The following is a 20,541-nucleotide window of genomic DNA, read 5'->3' on the forward strand; positions in this document are numbered from 1 at the left end:
TTAGAAATATAATTACAACTACAAACATATAACAATCACAAACTTACAATCACCAGCGTATTACCCCCCCCCCCCCATAATACCTCTAGTTTATAATAAAAATACTTTGTGCTAAATCAAATAAAATCACCTGCTCAACAGTACGGCCTAAATTCCCTAACAAAATTGCCAATTAAAACCGAAGTCGGAATAGCCATGCCAACTGCGTGGGTGGGTTACTTACAGGCCTCCTGATTCTTTCCAAATTATTTGGAAATTTTTTAATACATGCTTTATGTGACCGGTTGATATATTAACTTGTATTGGCCTTGTGTCTTGTGTTGGCCTTAGTGCCGACTGCAGATCTATTTTTAGCACACTCGGGAGTAGACTGACAGACTGCGATATCACTTATGTGGAAGCAGACGTTAAACACCAAGAACTACTACTACTAGACTGACAGAGAGGGACAGACGAGGATTGGCTATCGGACAGCACTGCTGTTATGTCAAATTTCTTGATTGTATCTGTTGTTAATTTAATAAAGTTTTCTTGAATGACTTTGTCAAACTGACTTTGTCACAATTGGCGTCGAGCCGATACGATAGAACCAAATTTGCGGTGTTTCAAGTTCAAGTTTAGAAGAACAGTCAATCCGGTGAGAGCTTTCCAATACTTATCATATTCAAAACTTTTTCTGATTATACGTGACGACTGTCATTATTTGCCAAATGTTTTATTGTCTGTGCTATGAGTGAAGCCAAATTAAGGAAATTTATATCGAAACCATTACCAGATATAGTGGGTAAACAGAAAATTTTGGCGGTTTTAGTAACAGATAGTAAGGGTAATTATTTGAGGAGACATTTTGCTCACAGTCACTCAATTGACATCAAAATCGAGGCATTTAAAGGCAGAAACACGGAAAGTGGTATTAACATTATTCAACAAAATATGTCTTCTTGGCATGCTGATTATAAGACTGTTGTAATTTATGTTTGGTTGGGAACATGTGATGTCACTGACAAACGAGGGGATTTTATTTATGCTAGACATCAGGATCCAGTGAGTGCCGATATACGTCAGTATAGGCGAGCAATACAAATTGTTGGCGAATATCCCGATTCGAGAATTAAATTCATTGAAGTGCCCCCCTCCCCCCATATCTGCTTTTGCGTTTAATTCATCACGAGGCCACAGGGACCCGGTACAATTTCTCATTGACGATAGTAGAGTGAAAGATTATTTGTCGCGAATAAACCTGTTACCTGTTTACTAGCACCCATGGCTGAGAGTCCTAGTGATAAGCGAAATTATGAAGGAGAAATCCGTGATTTACAAAGACAGTTAGCTGCTTCAAGACTGAGGTCACTTGTGTCAACACCTCAAACACCTCGGTTTTCTCTTAGAACCCCATTGCCCGAGTCACCAAATCTGTTGTTTACATGGAAAGGGGACGTGAAGCTCGAAAGTTTCGTGGTAGGCCACAAAAGGTGGGTGAGCCATCGGTGCATGAATGGATTGAGGAGATTAAAGCTATCATGTCGGGGCTTGGTTTGTCTGCAGAGGAGGAATCTCGTTACATTGTGTCACATCTTGAAGGAGATGCCAAGGCGGAGGTGAAGCTCAGACGTGTCAGCGAAGTTAAAGGTATATTTACAGCATTAGTGGAGGCTTTTGGTGAGGTTTTAACGACGTCCCAATTGCTACGGCAATTCTATGAAAGGCGGCAGAAACCAAATGAGTCTTTACGTGATTTTTCTTATGTACTACGAGAATTAACTGAGCGAATCAGCAACAGTGATGGCGGAACAGTCAAAATCGTCAGTGACCAGTGGGAGCTTTCGTCGTTGTTATGGCTGTGGTGAGACGGGCCATATTAAGCGGAATTGTCCTTCAAAGAAACCTGCGGAAAACTAACTACGCCCTCAACTGTGAGCCAAGGCGAGGGCAATCATAATTATGTTGGCTCTAATGAACAAATTTCTTATCAGGGTGCTGTTGGAGACTGTCCCACAATTGTTCTGGGTGGTTTTGGTGTTCCATGCCGATTTGTCGTCGATACTGGCTCGCAAATATCTTGTCTTATGGAGTCTTTCTATAAAGAAACACTCTTTTTGTTGGGTGCGGATATTATTAAAACTGACTTCCTTAGTGTTCGAGCTGCTAATGGCTTTGACCTCCCATATTTAGGTGTTCTGCATGCAGATTTGTGTGTAATGGAGAAACGTCATGAAATCCATCTCAAGGATGACGTGCCAGTCAAACTACCTTTTCGTAGAATACCACCTGGACAATTAGAAGAAGTTAGACAACACCTGAACAAACTGATAGATTCTCAGATTATAGTACCAAGCTATAGTCCTTACGCATCTCCCATTGTGCTTGTTCCGAATTGCGATTGTGCGTGGACTACAGGCATTTAAATGCCAAGATTATTAAAGATTCCTATCCGTTACCACGCATCGAGGAAAGCCTCGACGCAATGTTTGGTGCATCTTGGTTCAGTTCCCTCGATCTAACAAGTGGGTACAATCAGATAGCTATGGATGAGAAGGATGAGGCCAAGACTGCATTTACGACACCTTTTGGATTATTTCATTTTCGTCGTATGCCTTTCGGTATGTGTAATGGACCTACAACGTTTCAGAGACTTATGCAGGGGTGTTTTAGGGAGGATGTTTTTAAAATACTTATAATATATTTGGACGACCTAATAATTTTCGCAAAGTTTTTTGATGAACATTTGCAAAGGCTGGATCGAGTTTTTCGCGTGCTGAGAACGAATGGGTTAAAATTAAAGCCTTCCAAGTGTTACATGTGTCGATCAGAAGTCACATATCTGGGTCATGTCGTTTCTTCGTTAGGTGTGTCAACGGATCCAGAGAAGGCTTCCGCTGTGTCGTCGTGGCCTAAACCGGTAACTGTTAAGGATTGGGGACTTTCCTTGGATTTTGTGGTTTCTATCGGCGGTATGTAAAGGATTATTCAAAGGTTACAGCGCCCTTGCAGAATCTGTTAAAAGAGGCTATTAGTCATCATGTTCAGACGTTAAAATCTTTGTGGACAACTGAGTGTAACAAAGCTTTCGATGACATTCGTGAGAGGCTCATCAACGCTCCAATATTAGCGTTTGCCGACTTTTCAAAACCTTTTGTTGTTGAGGTTGATTCTAGTATGGAGGGTCTTGGTGCCATATTATCCCAAATTCAGGATGGACAGTCACGCGTCATTGCGTATGCCAGTAGGGCACTTCGAGGTCTTGAAAAGAATATGCAAAACTATAGTTCTCGTAAGCTTGAACTTCTAGGACTAAAATGGGCTTTATGTGAAAAATTCAGGGACTACCTCTTAGGTCGTAAGTTCACCGTATATTCATACATAAGAGCGGTGTGCCATTTACAGTCTGCAAAGCTTAGTGCTGTAGAACAACGTTGGGTGGCCGATTTGGCCATATTTGACTTTGGGTTGAAGTATAAAGCTAGAAGAACACTTGGCAACGCCGATGCGTTATCGCGTAGGCCGCGTGAATCCAGTGACTCTGAAAAGATTGTTTGTGATGTACAATCTAAGGTGGAAGAAGTCACAAAGACAACCTTTTTGCCTCGTGAAATGCATTCAGTACATTTTAATACTAATCCCGAACCTGTCTATCTCGCATAAACTATAATAACATTTCGATCATTTTGGGACCATGATAGGATACCTTCAAAACTGGAACGGTTAACCCTCCCACGGGTGGTTTTAATGCTTTTCTGACAGCGTAAACGTCTATTTTTGAAGGATAATGTGTTGTACAGACGAATAAATGATCCCGGCGTCGGTATTATAGAACAGCTTGTGTTACCCAACGCATTGAAGGATACGGTTCTTGAAAATCTTCATGACCGAGCGGGTCATCAAGGAATCGAGCGCACATTCAACCTCTTGAAGTTTCGCTGTTACTGGCCTGATATGTGGCGTGATGTTGAAAGGAAGTGTAAGAATTGTACCTGGTGCGTTGTGGCTAAGCCAAATGTTGCCACTCATACAACCATGAAGAATTTGCGAATTCGACAGAAGGTCTCCAAAACACATTTGATTAAATCAGTTTTGTAAAACGAACTAAAGATATCATTAATGAGAATGCCTGTAGATATTCTGTAGATGTAATTCCATTAAATTTGCTTTTTTGAGATTCAAGTTTGAATATCGAAAAACGAAAAACAAGAAGAAAGAGGTTTTTTATGTGAATCCACTGCTCAGGCATCCTCTATTACGATATATTTAGTTCGTTTTACAAAACTGATTTAATCAAATGTGTTTTGCACGAGTAGCTCGTTTTTCGAGATTCGCCAATATCAGAAAATAAGGAGAAAGAGCAGTTTTTATGTGAATACACTGCTCAGGAATCCTCTATTACGATATATTTAGTTCGTTTTACAAAACTGATTTAATCAAATGTGTTTTGGAGACATTCTGTCGATGTACATCCATTAAATCTACTTTTTTGAGATTCAAGTTTGAATATCGAAAAACGAGTAGCTCGATTTTCGAGATTCGCCGATATCAAAAAAGGAGAAATATTAGTTTTATGTGAATCCACTGCTCAGGCATCCTCATTTATGATATCTTTAGTTCGTTTTAGAAAAGGTATTTAATCAAATGTGTTTTGGAGAAATTCTGTAGATATACATCCATCAAATCTGCTTTTTTGAGATTCAAGCCTCAATATCAAAAACATGTAGAAAGAGTAGTTTTTGTGTGAATCCACTGCTCAGGTATCCTCATTAATGATATCTTTAGTTCGTTTTACAAAACTGATTTAATCAAATGTGTTTTGGAGATATTCTGTAGATGTCATTCCATTAAATCTGCTTTTTTGAGATTCAAGTTTGAATATCGAAAAACGAGTTGCTCGTTTTTCGAGATTCGCCAATATAAAAAAAACGAGGAGAAAGAGCAGTTTTTATGTGAATTCACTGCTCAGGCATCCTCTATTACGATATATTTAGTTCGTTTTAGAAAACTGATTTAATCAAATGTGTTTTGGAGACATTCTGTCGATGTACATCCATTAAATCTACTTTTTTGAGATTCAAGTTTGAATATCGAAAAACGAGTAGCTCGTTTTTCGAGATTCACCATGCAATATAAAAAAAACAAGGAGAAATATCAGTTTTATGTGAATCCACTGCTTATGCATCCTCATTTATGATATCTTTAGTTCGTTTTAGAAAACTTTTTTAATCAAATGTGTTTTGGAGACATTCTGTCGATGTACATCCATCAAATCTGCTTTTTTGAGATTCAAGTTTGAATATCGAAAAACAAGTAGCTCATTTTTCGACATTCGCCAATATCGAAAAACGAGCTAGTTGTTTTTCGTTATTCGCCAATAGGACTCTACACAATCTCCTGCGTACTTTACCTGTGGATGTGAAAAGACGTTGGCCTGATCATCTTTTGGAAGTAACGTTTGCGTACGATACCTCAATGCATTCTTCGACTGGTTTTACACTCTACCTCCTCATGTTCGGGTGGAATCCTACTTTGCCCATTGATGTGTTGCTTGGTGTTGAGAATGAAAACGTAGATTCTTGGATATTGGAGCACCAAAAACGCCTGCAACATTCCTACTCACAGGCTTATGAGTTCTTACTCACATCAGCGGAACGTAGAAACGAGCAGGATGGGAAATCCCATGATGCTCCGTTGGATCCAGACCAACTAGTTTACTATAAGGCGAGAGGTATTCTCGGAAGAAATAAGATACAAGACCACTGGCCCCCCATTGTGTATAAAGTCAAAGATCGCATCAGTGGTGACAACCATATTTATTCGATTTGTCAATGCGATGATGAAAGTATAACAAACAGTTGCATCGAATGGATTTAAAACCTTGTCCGGACAATGTCATTGGTCATGTTGATCAGAGAGATTTCGAGTCGGGACCGAGTGATGAGGATATCAATATAGCTGATTATTGTTATGACACAAATCAAGTGCATTCCCTGGCGGAGGAAGTGCGACGTTCAAAGAGATCAACTCGCGGTAAACATACCAACCCCCACAAACTCCCAGCACCAGTTAACGCTACGAGTGAGGAAGTCGTAATCAAATCCGACTATTCTGAATCTATCATTCGTTTGGGTAACTCTTTGATGGCGACGACATTACGGGAAATGGGAACACTACTTAGGTCTAATAACAATCATCAGTAAAAAATTTGATTCACGATTATCACGAACATAGACAGTTTGTATAGTGTTTAGTTTTAATTTTCACTTGATGTCCATTGTTTGATTTCTGATTTTATTTTTTTTTTTTTTTTTTATTCAATGATGTAAATGCAGGGACGCATTTATTACAAAGTTGGGGGGAGTGTGACCGGTTCATATATTAACTTGTATTGGCCTTGTGTCTTGTGTTGGCCTTAGTGCTGACTGCAGATCTATTTTTAGCACACTCGGGAGTAGACTGACAGAGAGGGACAGGCGAGGATTGGCTATCGGACAGCACTGCTGTTATGTCAAATTTCTTGATTGTATCTGTTGTTAATTTAATTAAGTTTTCTTGAATGACTTTGTCAAACTGACTTTGTCACATTTATATCTAAAATAATGAACAATTTATACTAAATCTATAAATTAAATTTAATAGAAACATAGATAGGCTAACAATACTCACCTGCAACGGTAAAAATGAATATCTCCCACCCGTTAACTACTCACAAACAACGTTCACCAGTAAAAACAACACCAGATCCATTCAACGTGTTTATAACACCACGTGACTATTAACGCTCACGATTATCCAGGCGCTAAAACACCCAAGTTATCGCTTAGCTCTCTCCTCGCGGACCATACCAAGCGAACAATCTCCGGCCAACGGATTGTCTCACAGTCTTGTAAATATTTGTGTACATATGTTGAATTAGTTTTAATGTTTCCACCCTTGTGTATATATGATCAAATTGATAAACACTACTTTTAATATAGGCATAAGACTTCACAAAGTACAACATCCCTCACGATTTTTTACGATTTTAATTATCCATTATTCATTTCGGCAAAGATAATTGCAATATACAAAGACTTCCCAAAAATATATAATCCCGTCAAATTTTAAGGTCAACAATCGGAGACTATCGCTCTCTTGCTTACGCAGTTGCATTATCCTTACTATCGCCGCAGTTTGTCTGTCACCACTACTCATTCGTTGTCTCTTTCTACTCTCAGGCAATATCGAACCCAACCCAGGCCCAAATACACAAAACAATAACCGACTCTCAGTATTGCATTTGAATGTAAGGAGCCTTAAAAATAAACTTGATTTGATAACTGCAGAATTAACTAGCTTTGATATAATAACATTAAGCGAAACATAGCTTGACAAAAACATCACATCTGAGTCTATAGCTTTACCTAACTACTATCTGCCTGTCAAAATAGCAAAAAATAATATACCTAACAAATTAGTAATAATTAGGCAAAACGATAAACTTTGGATGAATAACAGCATTAGAAGAATGAAAAAGAAAAAAAAATAGACTACATAAGAGAGCAGTAAAAAGAAATTTGGTAACTGATTGGCAAAATTTTCGTAAAATAAGAAATGAAATGAAATGAAATGAAATGAAATGGGGTTTAACGTCCTACTGTTCTGCTCCTAACCTGGGCTAATGAAGACGGGCATACGCCATACAGTGTGCTATGAGGGAAATTTTGCCCGGACAGCGGCACTACGGCCTACTCTTATATCGAATTCCAACTGCCAAGGGATCTTTTACGTGCACGCCAATGTGTACACGGGACCTCGGTTTTTCGTCCCATCCGAACGACTAGACAGCTTTCCTTGCCAGCCCCTCCGTCCTGCATCACTGACAAGGGAGAACCACGCCGGAAAATCTGGATGAACTTTCTCGGCCAATGCAGGGATCGAACACCCGACCTCCAGGCTAGCGAGCTAGCGTCTTACCCACTTAGCCACGTGATCCCCAAAAAAAAAAATAAGAAATGACTTCCTAAATCTGATAAGGAAATGCAAAAAAGAATACTTTGAGAAAATCGACACAAAAATTAATGATAAAGAAAATTTTGGTACTAAAAAATGGTGGAATCTAATAAACGCATACACCAAGACACAGGCTGTATCCTCAAATGAGCCCCCACCACTAACAGTTGGAAATGATACAATGTTTACGCCCACCGATAAGGCCAATGCCCTTAATAATTATTTCATTCAACAAACTGAACTGTTAAGTACTAACAAAACTCTTCCACTCCTCCAAATGAATACTAATAGCTTAGACTCGATTGTACTAACCCCTGGATAAGTTAAGGACATAATAAATAGCCTAGATACATCAAAAGCTTCAGGTCCAGATGAAATAAGTTCAAAAATCTTAAAATTTATCGTTAATGAAATTAGTAATCCCTTATGCCAACTTTTTCGTTTTTCACTGTCCCAAACTTATGGAAATTTGCAAATGTTATGGCTATTTTCAAAAAAGTATATCCAACCGACTGCTGCAATTTCACTCTTGAGCATTATTATAAAAAAATTGAGAAAATAATATATAAACACGTCTTTAACTTCTTCAAGGACAATTCAATACTAACAGCACTTCAAAGTGGCCTTCTTCCTGGTGATTCAACTATCTTCCAATTAATAGATCTAAATCACTTCTTTTGTCAAGCCATTCATCATAACAAATATACCAGGATCGTGTTTTTTGACATCAGCAAGGCTTTTGACAGAGTCTGGCACGGGTGCACTGACTACTTATGTAATAATCTTGAATACCTTCAGATTGCCGCATACGCACTATTTGTGGAGCAGTTAAGGGTACTAGCCATGCTTCCCTCTACGCAGAAACTGGGTTTATTCCACTCAAAGAAAGACGAAATCGACATAAATTAAAACTACTTTACAAAATCATCAATAACCTAACCCCTCCTTATCTTAAGAATCTCATAAATCTAGAACCTGCAAACAAATATTCCCTTCGTAACGAAGACAAATTAAAAGAAACTCGCTGTCGTACTGAAATTTTTGCTAAATCATTTATCCCATCCAGTATAAGGGAGTGGAATAAACTCAGTACCCCTGCGAGGAATTCTAGATCTCTGAAAATTTTCTCCGATCATCTATCGAAATCTGATATCAAAGTTTCTTCGTTTTATTTTAACGGTCTGCGGAAACCTCAAATAATCCATTGTAAATTACGACTTCGATGCTCTGACCTGCAGGGTCACAAATTCCTATGACATATTATTGCCGACAGTCCCGCCTACCTCTGCGGTCATATATTTGAAGATCCCGATCATTACCTCCTGCGATGTTCCTTACATTCAATTGCACGAACAGAAACCATAGACAAATTACAACATGATTTTAAAAATATAAACTGTCTTTTATTCGGCTCCACAGCCTACAGTCTTGATGTTAATTCTAATATTTTTAATCGGGTCCACAAATTTATAGATATATCAAACAGATTCTAATCTCATCTCGATCGAATAATATTTTATCTTCTCTTTTATGTATGTATAGTCTCTTTAATTAGGCTTTCACCTTCGGTGAAAGACTATTGTTATTACTAAGATTAATATTATTATTATTAGGCTTTCACCTTCGGTGAAAGACTATTGTTATTACTAAGATTAATATTATTAGACTTTCACCTTCGGTGAAAGGCTATTGTTATTACTAAGATTAATATTATTAAGCTTTCATATTACATATGAAAGCTTATTGTTTCTGTTAAGATTATTATTGTTATTTTTTTTTTTGTGTTTTGTCCACAAATCGGATTTCTCAGAATCTAACCATAGGATCGTTCTGAAACTTTTACCTATCCCCCCAAAAATGGGTGGTGGCTGTTGATTAAATATATTTTCAAAACGTTTTACGAATCCGAAATCACCGAATTTTACGAAGGAATGCATTTGACCTACAATGCTGTAACTTTGTGACTATTTGACCTATTTTACTAATTCTTTTTTCTTTGAGTATCTTGAAACATTTACTTCAAATCTGCAATTTCGGATTTTGGCATTTCGAAAATTCGTCGCTGTCATTTCGAACCGGAAGTTATTACCAATTTGACAACTTCTTTAATAGTTGTGCGATTTTCGTGAAATTTAGAATGTTAGTAGATCTTGCCAATGCGACGTCAATGATGTCCTTGGAAATTTTCTAAATTATCTCCCCTTGGTGAAATTAAGGATCAAAGTTTTCAAAAAAATCGTCGAAATATAGGTCAGAATGACCTAAAAAAAAAATTCGATACTAGACAAGTAATTACTGATTCGTACACAAAATATGGAGTTTGTCGATCGAACCGGAAGTGCCACCATCTTTAAACGTGAAAAATCAAAAAGGCTTTTTTGCTATTTTACTTACAGACTCGGGCGTCATATTTTCGGAATCCTGGAAGGAATGCCTAAAAATCTATCGGATCAGAATTTTGATTTCGGTCACGTGATGGTCACCATTTTGAATTGAAAATGAAAAATAGAAGCAATTTGAAGGGCCGGGACTTTGGAACACAAGAACTCTCCTTCTAATTAAGCTAGAATGTTCAAACTTGGTGTAGGCGTTCACTAGGTCAATGTCATGATTGAGTTCAAAGATGAGCATTTTTTGCCTAGGGTAAGCAGAGATAAGCAAGCTGATTTGTTGATTCTTTAGGGCACGATGACATTCGTTATAATGAATGGAGGGCGATGAAACTCTTGTCAATCGAGAGGCTAATAGCTGGCCTGTTGTGTGAAATCATTGTATCATTTTTTGAAAATGTCCGGGGTAGCCGAAAAAAGGAGATCGAAATCCAAAAAGTCGTATTTTTACGATTTGGGGCATTTTTAGAGGTCGTGTAAAGTAAAATAAAGCATGCATATACATATATTATTGATATTAAATATATCATATAAAAAACTAAACAATGAATCAGCTGTCATTGACAGATTTTATATTATAAGCATGGTCAGTGGAAGGTCAGCGTATTGTCTAACTTGAACTCACTGACTCCGTAACATTATTGTGGGTATGGTATAAGCTGAATTTGATGAGATGCACATATCTCGTATGACTATTTGGTACTTACAGTGTTAGACTTTGTCCTACGCTAACAAATAATGAAATATGATAGTATCAGTAAATATAAAAAAACAAAGTAGTCTCGAACATCCTGGCTCTTGACTGCTTCAGTTGTTTGATCCTGGACTCTGTCTGTAATTAATAGTAAACTTTTACATGTTAGTGACGTCAAATCTTTAACGTGCACGAAACCAGAAAATTGGCGATATGTAATTTCTGAACCAGTTACATATTTCAGTAGCTGACATGAACGCGATTCCGAAGTCCCGCATACACATTGGTGTGACTGTAAAAGATCCCTATGCAGTTGGAATTGTATATAAGAGTAGGCTAGCGCCGCTGTACGTTTGAAACATTCCTCATGGTCCATTCCGAGCAGAATGGCGTTTAACCCCATGTCATTTACTTTGATATTAATATCTATTGCGACATTGCTTTTCGTCCATTTCGCGAAACTGTTCTTTTTCCATTTCGCGTAGATCAACTTTATTTTTCGATTCCCTACTATCGTAATGCGCATGCAAAGAACATGTCAATATCTGAGTTATGCAAATGTGTGTTTTTATTTGTGGGGTGGGGGAGTGTGTGTTTGTTTAGGGGGTGAGAGGTGGGGATAGTCTTTTGTCATGCATCTGGCGATCGTGTGACGCCTTGGCACGGTGAAAGCCTTCAGTCTTGCAGGCAAGTCTAGTGCTGATTATTATTAAAAGATTCTTACTGTGCTTGCATATGTATAATTATTAACTAGTATATATACCGTACATTTTCACCCATTTTATTATATCTATATAATGTGTTTAACTATGTATATACACCCTTTTTGCATTAATAATATATATGTATATACAAATTATTTAGGGATAGGGGTTTTACATAGGCTAAGCCTGTTCCCCAATCCCATTCAGTCAACCTGAAGAAAAATATGGTTTTAAAAAAACTGTAGCCTAATGAAAGCGTTTGGTTTAAATAGATATTTATATTTGTAAAATTAACACAGATAATTCCCAGCCCCACCCCCTGTAAGTTATATTTGGTTTAAATGGATACATATGTTTACAAAATCAAGAACACAATTAAAATCTAACTCATCAATGATAATAACAGCTGATTTGGGTCCATGTCAAAGTGGTCGGTCAGCTGAAAGAATTTTTTCAAGCAACTTTATCTGCAATTTAATTTTGTCTGAGTGTAATTGCGTTTTGGTTCTTTCTAACTGCTGTAGTTAAAGCTGTCCTTCGAGCACTTCATGTTGCTTTTGCAGAACATCATCGTCCTGGGTTATTTTGGCACTTGGGTTTCTTTTTCTTCTTTTAGGCATAGGACTTTTTATAACAGCTGTTCTGGTGGCCTCTGGCTGGTCTGGAAGGGTAGAGGGGCCTGACTGTGGGGACGCTGGTCGTGGAGAGAGGGAACTTGGGGATGGACTGGGCTCCACTGGTTGGGGAGCAGTTTGACTCAGGGATGAAGGAAATGGCTAGTGACGAGTTTCTTGATTTGGGTGGTTGCATTGGTTGGAGGCATAAGTAACTAACCGTTTGATCATTATTGGATTCAGTAGATGTTGGGAATGGTTCAGGAGATGCAGGATATAGTGGGGACATTGAAAAATTGACTGAAGATTGTTGACAAGTGTCTTCACCAAAGATTGTTGACTGAGAAAAACTGCCTGAATGAAAAAAAATTCCCAAAACCATTAGATCAGCTTTTTGACATTTTTATTATGCGCAGTGTTTAATGTACTCAGATTGTAAATGTTGTCATTACTGACAACCCTTGTTGATTGCTCCAACGACTTAGCTGCTGTGGACGTATGTTTCAATCCATAATGCCATAATGAAATAGTGATATTGTTTTATTTTCAGATTATTTTGCACAAAAAGAAGTCTACAGTCAAAACACTTAAACATGCATAATGCAAGAGCTAAATCTGCCTACCGGTATTCCAAGTCTTTCTTTAGACCGTAAATATTATCTAAATTATTAATTAGACATAATTAACTTCGTAACAAGACCATAACCAACTCTTGGTACCATCGTTAATCTGCGGTATTTAATGGATTTGAGTGTGGTGGATAATTTGATGTAAAAATGGATAATCGAGATTTTGTTTATTATTGTGTCAATGGTAGTAATGCCGATCAAGGCTAGCCTATAATTGAATCACTAATATCTATAGGCCCATAGATTTATTTCCTAAGGAAACCCACGAAAATATTATGCTGGCAATCTTGTAGCATACTATATGAATATATTAATAAGAGACTATTCAATTGATGCAGCAATATTCTAGTGTTAGATGATATGGGATCATGAATGTTAAACCAATTATTAAAAAGCATTATTATACACTGTGTATATATAGCCTATATCATTTATTATTTGTCATATAATTTTTTTTTGTAAAATATTGTGACTATAGTGAAATATTGTTGTTTTTTTTTGTAATTTACATGTTTTTAATAATTTAATAATTGTGTTATATTATGCTAACACAAATCGATTGTTAAGGCCATTATCTAGTTCTACGGCATAGTTTTGATTTGATAAAACGTACTCGAAAATATCTTAAATATAAACTTTTTGGATCCGAAGTTGGATTTTTGATTTAGCCTACTTATTTCATTTTTGTAACAAAATATTTGGTTTATATTTATTGACAGAAATACCGGCGCCGGTCTATAAATAGGTCGTTAATCGATCGGGTTCGCTCTATTGATCATAAAGTACCGTATGATGTGAATGAACGTATGACCCAAATTAAAGTATGCAGCGCTAGTCTTGACATTATTAAGTATAGTAGGGATAACTCTATCATAATTAACTAAATTCGATCATTGGATGGTAGCATAGACATTTATGTCTATGGATGGTAGGGACTTAGTTTGTTATTATTATGAATACTATTATTATTATTACAGCATATTTATAGTGCACCCTTTCATATAACATGTTCAGGGGCACTTTACAAAGTGACAATTTAAATCACACATAAACAACAAGATTATGGGCATGTTAACGATTGTATACAGAGTCAGTTAAAAGCCTGATTAAATAAATGTGTTTTAAGTTGTTTTTTAAAACAATATAAAGATGTACAACATCTTAAACTAAATGGTAGATTATTCCATAAAACAGGTGCTTGATAACTAAAAGGGGGCTGACCATAAGAGACTAGTTGAACAGTTTTGGGCTTTAAAAGTAGTCTATCTGATGTACGTAATGTTCGGCAAGGTGTATAAAGCTCTAAAAGATCTGAGAGGTAAACAGGAGCTAAATTATTTAAACATTTAAATGTAAGTAATAAAATCTTAAAATCAATTCCATATTTAACAGGTAACCAGTGTAAATTATATAAAACAGGAGTTATGTGGTCACATTTCTTAGTTAAAGTAACAAGTCTACCGGCAGTATTCTGTACTTTTTGTAATTTATCTATAAGCTTTAAAGGTAAACCAACTAAAAGTGAATTAAAGTTATCTAATCGAGAAATGACCAGAGAATTAACAAGTGACTTAGTGGCCTCTACAGTTACACATTTACGTATTTTACCTATATTTCTAATATTAAAATAGCACAATTTACAAATATTATTTACTTGAGCTCCCATAAGCATAAAACTATCAAAGATAGCGCCAATATTACGAGCGGAATAAGATGAAAATATATCACAATTACCAATTACAACAGGGAGATTATCCTGTGCAGATTTACTTAATTGATGCCTTGAGCCTAATAACAAATATTCGGTTTTATCATCATTCAATTTTAGAAAGTTCTTTGACATCCATTTTCTAATTTGACTAATACAGTTCTCAAGTTGCAATTTTGATAAATTGAAAGAAGATGGACAATTAGGTGTAAATGAAATATATAATTGAGTATCATCGGCATACAAATGAAAGCTGAGACCATATTTTCTGACAATATCTCATAATGGTGACGTATAGGGGGTAAATAAAATCGGACCAAAAACAGAACCTTGGGGAACCCCAGATGACAAAACAGATTCAGACGACGATTTGCAATTAACTAAAATACACTGTTTTCTACCCATAAGATAGCTCTCTAAAAGATTTAATGCAGAGCCACAAATACCGAATTTAAATTGAAGTCTACATAGAAGAATGGAAGGGTCCACCGTGTCGAAAGCAACAGATAAATCTAATAAAATTAAAAATGTACATTTTATATTATCAATTTCCATTAAAATATCATTTGAAACCCGGGTTAAAGCTGTTTCGGTACCGTGAAATTGTTTATAAGCACTTTGAAATGGTTCATACAAACAGTTATCATCTATATTGAACGTCACTTCCGATAGGTCGTCTGCAGATTAGCTATCATTATGTTTCCGTAAGTTTATATCTATATTTTCTTTGAATGACATTTATCGATTGAACATAATATAACACAAAACAATTCTATGGATAATAATCACTATTTTATATATACTCGACGTTTTGGCAAGATTTCACTGGTCGTTATCAAGCCCGAAAAGTAACTGTCTGAATATTCATAGTGAATAATGAAATTTGGAGTACCGGTACTCTCGCTAATTTTTTGGTTGGCTCAATCTTCGTATCGTGGAGTCGGAATTATAAACAAACTTTTACTGGGGAGATGAAGATAATTTCATCGATTTAATATATTTTACAAGTAACTTACTAGGCCTTGTTGGAATGACAGTACAGTCGATTCCTCCAGGGACACCACTTAAACTCTCAGTGTCCTTCATGACGTCGATTATGTTGGTTGTTGCCTGGCTTATATCTTTTGGTAGGGGTCCCCCTCCTGTCTTTTGTTGACTGGTCCTGCTCGCTGTAAAAACCTTTTTAGCTTTTTGCGCCATGTTGCCCCATTTATCTCTTACCTCTTTTATGCTTCTTGAGGCAACACCTTGAAAATTTACTCTTTGCGTAATATTTTCCCATATTTATTTTTTTTTTTGCGATAAGTAACTTCATTTGACAATTTTGAATTTATAATGACACTATGTTGTTCAACCAAGGATTGGATTAAATTTTCTTCCTCAATTGTAAAATTTTTACTTTTCTTTTTTTGTCTGTAGTTAACAGTATTATTGTCAGCCATTTTGCAAAAAATGTTTAATGTAGGCCTTCCAATAACCAGGATGTAGAAATGAATTGTGGGTAAAGTTATCCGCCTGCCCTTGGATTAACTTTAATGAATCTTTTAGCTAACGGATAATGAAATTGACTTTCCAGCAACAGAAATTTAACAGACCGTTAAAAAACGACACGTTAGCTAGATAACGATCCGTTAGAATTGAACGGATCGTTAAAATAACTTAGTTTTGAGCAACCGGGCCCAGAAGAATAACCCTAAATTCCCCTGTATATATCCACAGCCGCCCCTGACTTTCAGACCTCAAGTTATTCCGGTCATAGAATATACCCCAAAGATCAAAGAGATTTACCTTTACAGGTTTATAAGGAGTAGATAATATTATGGTCACAAATATTGAGGGACCGCTGTTGTGATTGGTGGCTTTCTTGGTCTGATACGAGTCGTTGGTTTGTAATGGAGATACTGGTCGTAGTGGGCTAGTTTCCTATAAATTAGTTTGTTGTTTCTTCTCATAATGATATATAGAAAGGGAAGACTATTGTCTTGTTCTGTGACGACGGAGAACATAATTTCACATTATGCTGTGTGTTGCGGTGGTCTAATAAGGAGAGTGGGGCGTGACCATGTCGAGAACATCGTAAGAGACGAACCTACTACGTTCACGTTATTACAAAAGTCTTTGGAGTCACGTGAAAATAAATATTTCGAAAAGTTTTAGGCTCTTTGGTAGACGACAGAGTCATAGAAGCACACGTGTAACCTGGTTTTGGATTTTGATGGTGGCAGGCGTGTCTCGGGTCTTTGGTTTGATGAGCAGAAATGGGGCCTTTCGTTACCCGTGTGTAGTTTGATTCTTCTTGAAGAGTGTTGAAAATGCTGATGCAATCAGGTGTATCCATTATTACAGCTACCGTCTCTTTGTCCGGAGGTACTATTGTGATTACTCTGTCTTTCTGAAGTTCTTTGAGGGCTTTAGGTGTGGTTGTTGGGTTGTCACCTGTGAGGAGGCTAACATTGATAACAGTTTTGGTAATATATTCACTCTGAGGTGTTTTAGAAGGTGCTTGGGTTGAGTTTTAGTTGGTTGATAGTATTGGTATGGTTGCATTTCACAAGGATGTATAGTTTGGCATTTGCTTCCATCTGTTTTGAAGGATGTTATATGTACCAGGAGTTATGTGCGAGCGAGCTGGTTACGCTGAACTTCATATAATTAAAGTGTTTTTCATACCATAATAGCGACGAGAGAATCTGCATCAACACTTCGCCAAAAATAAACATCTGAGTAACCTGTGATTTTTACAATTGTGTCATGTCCGAAATGTTGTGTAAAAGGGGATTCAGTAGTCAGTGAGCCGCTAAAATGACTAGTATACGCGCTCGTCTGGATCAGAATTGGATTCGTGTGTCAAGGGTTCATGACTAGAATAGTTAAAGTCATCAAGACATGCGTTTGTTCTCGCGATAAAGAGTTACAGTGAACGTGGTGAGTGAATTATTGTTGGGAACGGTTCGATTTACTGTTTGTACGTTCCACGTGGCAGGGATACTTCATCACTGAAAATGCCTGGGAGTGGCCATTTATGATTTGTTGGATTATGTTGATGGTTTTTAGATACATTCTATATGTTAGTCATGTGGAAATGTAGAATAGCTTTTAGGGTGGGGCAATTAGACTTCTGGTTGGGATATCCCACTATTGAAACAATCTGGCTTTTGTCATTCTTATGCTGAGCATTTTGCAACAAGTTTCGTGCGATAAATAAATATGCTTATCTGGGTTATAGCCTTTTGTGGGGGGGGGGGGGGATAGGAACGTCTGGGTGGGACGGCAGAAGTTTGCCCAATACTGCGGCAAATTGCCCAGCCCGGCGACGATACCCCACCACTGAAAATGTCTGGAGGCGGTCTTTGTTAATACATGTGAATCTGCTGAACATTTTTCAACATGTTTCGCGTGGTTAGTAAATGAGCAATTATGGACGCCTGACCCCACCACTGACAATATCTGACAGTTGGCAACAGTACTCACTCTGGCTTCCATTTTTCTCCGCCAATTTTTCATTTGAATTTCTGTATTTGCTTTTTTTTATATAATATTTTGTCAACTAAACCCCTTTTCACAGTCTGCAGTTGCCAAGATCTACCTTTTCCAAATGCACTTAAGATTTTATGTTTTTCGAATTTTTCTCTGCCGCGGATTTTTGAGGTACATGTAGACCTATTGTGGAAGTTGATATCGCTTCAACATTGAAGGATGTAATATTATCAGATGGGCGAGAGCTGATCATGTCAGTATCATCTGTAGACTTGGCATTTTTAATGCACGTGACGATGGTAAATGCGCTGAACTAGCTCAGCTTTTGGGATGAGGCAGGAGCAGTTATGGGCGCCTTTACAATTAGTATTTCACAACATTGGAATCAATTCACTGATTTTATCGATTGTCTAATAACAGAAAAGCATTTGTGATGCACAAAAATATTATCAGCATGCCGAAAATTGTGGATTTTATAAGTCGGATGGGCACCAAAACCAGAACGTCTGTAACTTTTTTTGCCCAAGGCCGATCTTGGTGGATTTTTTCCTGAAGTTGTACTCATATAGACCTTTCATAAAAAGCAAGAATCATTTGTTTCGGTTTTTCCCCATCTCACCTAAATCCGAAGTTCTCCCACCAGCCTAAAAATCCGTAACATATTGGCAAGCCAAACAATGAAGTTCGAGATGGAGTCTATTGAGTCATTATACAAGTTCTAGGAAATATATCAACAGATTGCTTTTAGGTACCCACTAGAAAAAAAGTGTACGCTGACAAATGTCCCTTGCTTGCCTGGGGTTGTTTGTGTTTCTATGAATGCCTGTTACTACAACGTCATGACGTCACAACGTCGTGAAACAACGTATTTCAATAATGGGCTTTTTAATCGGCCTAGATGGCTTAATAATGCTTAGCACTAGGGGGCGTCTGTCAGGGGGTAAGCACCATTTAAAATGCCTGTAAACTACTGTAACTTATTCAAAGTACACTAAGGTACGTAATATAGAAATCAATTTGGTGTCGTATCTCAAACATTGAGTTTGGCACCAACATAAATATTCCTCACTAGAGGGCGTCTGTCAGGGGGGAAGCACTGTTTAAAATGTCTGTCGTTCATAGTAGATGATTTACCATTAAATGGCCCTCAATCTGACAAATTTTTAGTTGGTATCTCCAATATTGGATCTAGACCCATAGAGACCCCCCTTTAGGATATGTCTGTCAGGTGGATGTTAACCCAAATATTGTCTGTCATTACTGTTTCCCTAATTAAGACACCTCATTCATCTTGCATATATTGGTTTCATTCAGTACCTCTAATGTTGGATCCAGACATGTTTTAAGGGGCCAGTTTAAGGGGGCTACTGCGGTCAGGCCAATGATATATGCTGACAGACGTCCACTTTTATTATTCAAGGAAATACCCGCAACTTGCTATAAAGGTGAACATTGGTATGTCCTTCGTTGGAGTTCGAGGACCTGGGCCGCCACACTATATTGTTCTTTTTGGTGTGACGCTCTTCGAAAAATCAATTCAAATCCGATCGATATGATAATTGGCCAGCTTTTTCTTTTAAGAATTCTGCATCGATTTGGTGAATTAGATTTTTCAATTTCATCCTCCGAATGGCGTCATAACTGTGTCAGCCTTCCTTAAAGAAATTAGATAATTTAGTTATATTTGAAATTATGAGGCATTTGGGATTAGCTACCAATACAAACAGTATAACCCATCGGAAATTAATAATCACTATTTGTGTTCTGTAGAATCAATATACTGATGAAGCCTTTAATTTTTTTCTTCTGTACTCTGTATTCCAGGAATATATATTTACTGGTTCTACATTTCTTATTGGAGTTTGAGTATTTGCGGCTGTGGTTGGTAATGTCGGCGACATTGATGAAGCCTTTAATTTTGTTCGTTCTCTATTGTGTATTCCAGGAATATATATTTACTGGTTCTACATTTCTTATTGGTGTTTTCGTATTTGCGGCTGTCGTTGGTAATGTCGGCGACGTCATCAGTAACATGAACGCAGCAAGACACGACTTTCAAGCCAGGTCTGTTTTATTTGTTTTACTGCATCAGCTTGACTACATGAAGAAATGATACATTATACGAATGCAAAACCATCGTAGTTTCCGGTTTTAAATTAAAGAATTTGATCTTCTTTGCTCTGAGGAGAAGGGTCAACTAGTCCGCGGGTGCACTAATCCGCGGGTTCACTAGTCCGCCGCTATAAAAAATACTATAAATATGGGTATCAAAAAACCCAGCAGATATGGTGGCTGATTGGTATCATGTCGTGACATTTTAACCCGACAATACGTTAAAAATGACGTAATGT

At 37.2% G+C, this 20,541-nt stretch overlaps 1 pseudogene; it reads left to right on the plus strand.

Moving 5' to 3' along the window:
- Positions 1–20,256, plus strand: part of LOC130012896 (putative nuclease HARBI1) — a 99,667-nt pseudogene extending 79,411 nt beyond the window's left edge.
- Positions 20,257–20,541: the final 285 nt, after the last annotated feature.

Source organism: Patella vulgata, chromosome 5 (genome assembly GCF_932274485.2).
Source record: "Patella vulgata chromosome 5, xgPatVulg1.2, whole genome shotgun sequence".
Classification (NCBI taxonomy): domain Eukaryota; kingdom Metazoa; phylum Mollusca; class Gastropoda; family Patellidae; genus Patella; species Patella vulgata.